Below are 6000 nucleotides of genomic sequence, written 5' to 3'. Positions count from 1 at the left end.
TAGAAATATGGTGTGGCTTTTAATTATCATTTTTAAAAAATTTATAGTGAGAAGAAATAGAAATAAAAGTTATCACAAGACACCATTATAAGCATTAATTCAACTGATTAAAAATTATATAAATAATTTATCCAATTTTAATAATACAATAACAGATTAGGTTTGATGAGCTAATAATACAAAGATTTATTTACAGACAGAAACACATTATGCACAGGGTACATAATTTTTCATATTCATAAAAGATCCATTTTTCTTCTTAGGAAAAGATTGTAAGATTTGATCTACAGAAGCATCATAGGATGCCCCAGTGTGGCTGATGTAAACCCATCATGGTAGCTATACCAGACATGTTGATTCATATCTCTTTCTTGTTTTAACCCTGTTACTTTTCAAATAGTCATTTGTACAGCATGACACGGCGTCCAATGCTGCCTTTTTAAAGCACTTTTTTTCTTATATTGAATGCCATAAAAGCATTTTCTTGTGAAGAAATCATAGCTCATTTTACATTTCTCTTAACAGCATTTACTTAACGACTTCACCACTTTGGAGTTACAGCTGGGACTGACTCATAAGATATTTATATAAAGGACTGTTTTATCTTGTAGCTAAATTCCCATATACAGACAAACTCTAACCATAGATAGAGCAGGACAAGATTGGTACCAAGCAATGTGGATTTATATTTAGGATTGCTGAAGACACAATTTTACAGAAAGCCTCTGAAGTGATCTTACTATTTTTTCCTTTTCTAATAGACTAACCTGAGCTTATTTCTAGGCAAAAAGTGCCTGTGAATCTTGAGGAAAGAAGAGCGTTGCTTTTACAGTCCATTTGCTACCCTCTTCTACCCAGAACATGTGGTAGTTACACAGCTGTATTGATTTGTTCCCATCCTAGTCTGCTCAGGGAGGTATCTCAGAGGTATTTCCTAACAGAGCTAACTGAAAAGCGTTGGTTCTTCTTTAGAAGAATATTCTTTAAAAGAATATTTTATTATTTTTCCCTGAAAAACAAAACAAGAGCATTTAATGCTTTGACAAGATGCGTTCTCTTCCCCACATCTATGGTTTTGCCAGTGAGGTAAACAAAAAAGAGATAAGAATAATTATAAATAACTAAAATCCCCAAATAGTAGTCAAGACAGCCTAAAAAATAAATGAAAGGTTGAGAACAAAATTTTGTAGTTCTGTGAAAAAAAGAAGGAAGAAGGAAAAAAAAGGTTTCTACTGAAAAATAGGCTGGAAAATTTGAAAATTTCCTTTCCCCTGACATGCTGCCAAATCGGGGAGACACAGACCACAGCCAGTATCTGCTAGGACACTGTTTATTTCTGAAGTTGTTACTCTTAATAGAGGCAGGCTGTTACAATTAGTGGCAGGCAATTATCCATCGACCTCCTGACCGCACACTCGCTCTGGGGGCAGAGGGCCATGGGGTTTGCCCTGGCCTGCTGTCCTCTGAGGGTTCTGGCCTGAGACACCTCACCCACTGCTGAGGCTGGTGCCCGCTGGCAGCCCCTCTCAAATTTGACTGACTCTTGGTGTTATGAGCTTATCAGTTCTCGTGGGCTCGGGGGAGGAGTGGTCAACGGAGCTTTTCAGCCCTTGGGAGACCCTCAGACGCCCCCTTGCAGCTCCATCACCTGCCTTCGGCCAGCTCTTTTCCGTAACTCTTTCTCCATCCATGCCCATAGGTCCTTATAGAGCCCACTCACACAGACCCGCACACATGAGGCTTTTATGACAAACTGGCTTTTACCTTTGACAGGAGGAGAAGGAGGGGAGGAAGGAGCCTCTTAACCTAAAATCTTAAAACAGTATCTATATTTTTCTCCCTTGCAAAAACAAATTTTTGTGCTGGGTGTCTGCTTAGTCAATATAGATATGTGCTTACATTGCCAATAGTTAGTAAGACTTGGAGAAAGCCAGCTGATAAACTTGAAGATGATAGCACATCCTTACAAAGTGGAGATCAGCAGTCCCTGCAGGGTAAGTTAGCTACCTCTGTTAGTAGCTAAAACTCAGGGGTTACGTTAAAGTTTTCACTATATTACATGTATTATGCTCTCCTCCACCCTGGTGTCATAACCAATTCACACACGTTTTCAACTTCTTGACGTGACTGACTGCAAAATTACATCTGTTCAGCTATTTCTTGCAACTCAGAAAGGGAGCAGTCTCAATCACATGACGTATCTGTGTTATCTCCAGGAAAAGAGGAGGGAAAGTGTATCAAAATGACAGAACTCACACTCAAAAATCCTTTGATGATGATGTCCAAGGTAAGAAACACCATGTCTGTCCTTTTTCACCTGGTAGTCTAACCTTTTCACCTTAGATGAAAGGGTGGAAATTTTCTCTCCTACATAGTACACTAGAACCATTTTGTTAGGAGATTTTTCTGGGAAAGATGGAGACAAACTCCCCTGGGTCTATGAGGGTGCACAGCCAAGGCTGTCCCACTCTAGAGCAAGCATTTTCATCACTCTGTTAATATCTACATGATAGGAAAGTGGGACACCATGGTTATCATTTCCTTTTTCAAAAAGAGCTGGTCATGCTTTATTAGGTCCATATGTTCAAAGAGGACTAGGCAGAGTGGATTCTAAATAGAAAAAGTCCTCTAGTATTTAAGTCTCTGTGCAATTAATGGAGAAAGATAAACATCTGAAAGTGAGGCTGCTTCTCCCTTCCAGTATCTTCAGAGTCACCTACCCTGCTCCATTAACTTCAAAGGAAATACAGGCACTTTCTTTTTCCCTGCCAGGTCCAAACACCTAAAATTTCTGCAGGTTTTTGAACATCAGGTAGAGACAGTGTGTTTTGCTTGCACAGAGTCCCCTTCCACAGGACTTATTTCAATAAATATTTTAAAATTCCTAGTGTAAAACAACTCTTCGCCACATCACATGGTGTATTATGTTTGGTACTTTCAGGATGCAGTGAAATGATCAACTGATTTCCAGAGGATCGAGGAACCAACCTGACTGTCCACTCCTTGTACTTTCTTTGGTCTGTCTGTACAGCACAAAGTGAATGTAAAACACCCTCTACCAGACTTCTTGGCTTTCTTAAGCTAATACTCAAAGAATTATAAGTGTCTGTGACATGGCAATATTTTATTCTGTGTTTGTACCCTGTCTAGCGCAAAGGAGTCTTGGGCAGGAAGTGGAGTTCTGGGATGCTATGACTAATGTGATTGTATATGAGGGGTTTTTTTTCATCTCAAAATGTCTTTTTTTTTTCCCCTGCCTGCAAAGTCTATTCCAAGAAGGTTATAATAAGAGCTTGGAGCCAGATTTTGAAGGTGTGACCAAAAGCAAATGGTGGGAGTTTGGTCTTGTGGGAAAAGGGATGGGAAGCAATGCCCCAAAGTAAGGGTGTGGATCATCCAGGTAGAACAGGTCCTGGGAGAGGTGAATCTGAGGTGTTGGACAACTATGCTAACTCTGGGGAGAAGTGGTAAAGCAGACCTCATTACAGATTTTTTCATTTTCTGATACAGATGTGCTAAATGTGGTGGACATCTCTCCCCTGTGTGAGAAGGACTGTTCCTCTGTTTGCTTGCACCTTCTCCATTTGTTTTTGCCTTCTGAATGCATTTACAGCTTCTGGAAGCTCCTCATCTTGGAACCATGGAGACAGGCACCCAGAGCCTGTTAGCTACTGGGCTCCTTTTGCTTTTGCTCAATAAGATGTGACATCTTTCTGCTGGCAATAGCTATGAGCCTACACCCTTTGGCTCTGGATGGAGGCACCAGCTCCCAGTTCTGGAGGATGATCTGGGATCTTGTCCCAAGCGCTGCCTTCCAGATGTTGCAGAAGTTGCATGTGGCTCAGTGTGCCAGGTCTCTGCTCCTGGCTGAGAGACCTACAGACTCTTCTGCCAGGAAGGAGAGAGGAACCAGGGCAGGTAGAGGTGGGCTGCTCATCCACGCTGGCAGGGTGCGCACATTGTAGCAGCGACTGAAAGGAGCTGGGGGTACAAAGGGCCGAAAAGACCCTCAGTAATCAAAAAGCTTTGATTACAAATTACATTTGATGGCTGAATTTGATACTGTATTAATGAGAGACCATTAAAGGAAGTGGTGATTTCATCTTTTCATGGAGTATGTCATCTTCAGAGGCCAGATATGACTGTTAAATTACTTAAACTGACTTCTCATGCATTAAAGGCATGTAAATGTCACCCACATGTTCCTGTACTGAACACAATTACTTTAATTAAACTTAAATATTTCAGTCCTCAGGCAACTAAACCTTTTTCTACCACAGAGAGGGAACAGACAAGACTGAGGCATCAGTCTACAGTTAAGGGGACCTACTACAACAGAAGGGACCTGTTTTTCTTTTACTTAAATTGCAAAAAGTGTCATGAGTCCTTCCAGTGTGGAGATATTTAGCATCCCAAATTTGATGTTCGATTGGATTTTGAGCAAACAGAATCATAGAATCATAGAATCATAGAATGTTAGGGGTTGGAAGGGACCTCTGGAGATCATTGAGTCCAACCCCCCTGCCAGAGCAGGATCAGTCTAGGGCAGGTTAATAGAAATGTCAATCATCAGTCAACTGACAGGACCCACCTGGTGCATCTCAGAGTACCAGTCCATCTGCTGGCCTGCATCCAGCTCCAGACAAAGTCTGATGCTTTAGAATAATGCAGAAAAGTGGAGAGAAAAAAAATTTGGTCAGTTGTTCTTATTCAAGTGAGGAGCCTTGGGAACAGATTACAGTTGGTTACTGAGGGGTGACCTCATCGCAGTTTACAACTTCCTCAGGGGGCAGTGGAGGGAGAGGCACTGATCTCCTCTCTCTGGTGACCAGCGATAGGACACAAGGAAATCAAATGAAGTTGCATCAGGAGAAGTTCAAGTTGGACATCAGGAAAAGGTTCTTCACTGAGAGAGTGGTGGTCAGTCACTGGAACAGGCTTCCCAGTGAAGTGGTCATGGCACCAAGCCTGTCAGAGTTCAAGGGGCATCTGGATGACACCCTTGATCCTATGGTTTAGTTTTAGGTAGACCTGTGAGGAGCAGGGAGTTGGACTCAATGATCCTTATGTGTCCCTTCCAACTCGAGATATCCTATGATTCTATGACTGCAGAGCTGCCAGTTCTGTGGGATTATGCAGGCGAGACTGTTGAACCTTCCTTCCCCTAGGGATGTGTGGATGAAAATGGATGACAGAAAAGAATTTTGGAGGCACAAGATCCAAAGGAAAGAAGGAACACAACCACCTAGGCTTATTTAGGTACCTACCTATGCAGCCTTCAAGCTCTCAGAAGCTGGATCAAATCCTATCTTTAGGATGGCAACAAACGTCACCTTCCAATTATAGTGACTGCACCACCCTCCAAAATCAGTGTTAATTTATCATCCTCCCTGTTAGAAAACTGCATCATATGTCAAGGTGAATTTGCCTGACTTCTGCTCATTGGATCTGGTTGTCTCATGTTATATAAGACTAAAAATACTTTCAGTCTTTCTTTCCTAAAAGCCAGAACTACACACTTTTAGATCTTTTTTCCCCTACATGTATGAGTAGCTGTGCAAGATCTTATCTCAGCCTTCTTTTTATAAGCTGAATAGGACCAGCTTCTCATCTTAAGAGTTATTTTTAGCGATTTCATTTTATGACTCTTGCTCTTGAAGTGAGGATAGCAGAGCTGCTATGGTCATCCAGCATATTACAGTAGCACAGCATATTATTGCAGCACAGTAGTACAGCTGTTGCAGAAGTAGAACTATTACAGTGGTGTGTTACTCCTCTGTGCAAAGGCAATATTATATCCTGCCCTTCACTTTGATACTCCCTCTTTTTTCCCTTGATCAAGGAGGAGCATCACTTTGATCAATGGTGATGCTGATACCTCTAAAGACAGTGTAACAGACAAAGCTGACAGTAAGGCGATGAAGATGGCCGTTGAGTAAGCTAAAAAAAAAAAAGGTTTCTGAATTCTGAAAAAAGATTTCTTGAAATATTTCTAGGGAG

This window comes from Nyctibius grandis, chromosome 2 (genome assembly GCF_013368605.1).
Source record: "Nyctibius grandis isolate bNycGra1 chromosome 2, bNycGra1.pri, whole genome shotgun sequence".
Classification (NCBI taxonomy): domain Eukaryota; kingdom Metazoa; phylum Chordata; class Aves; order Nyctibiiformes; family Nyctibiidae; genus Nyctibius; species Nyctibius grandis.
This window is presented reverse-complemented; position numbering follows the sequence as displayed.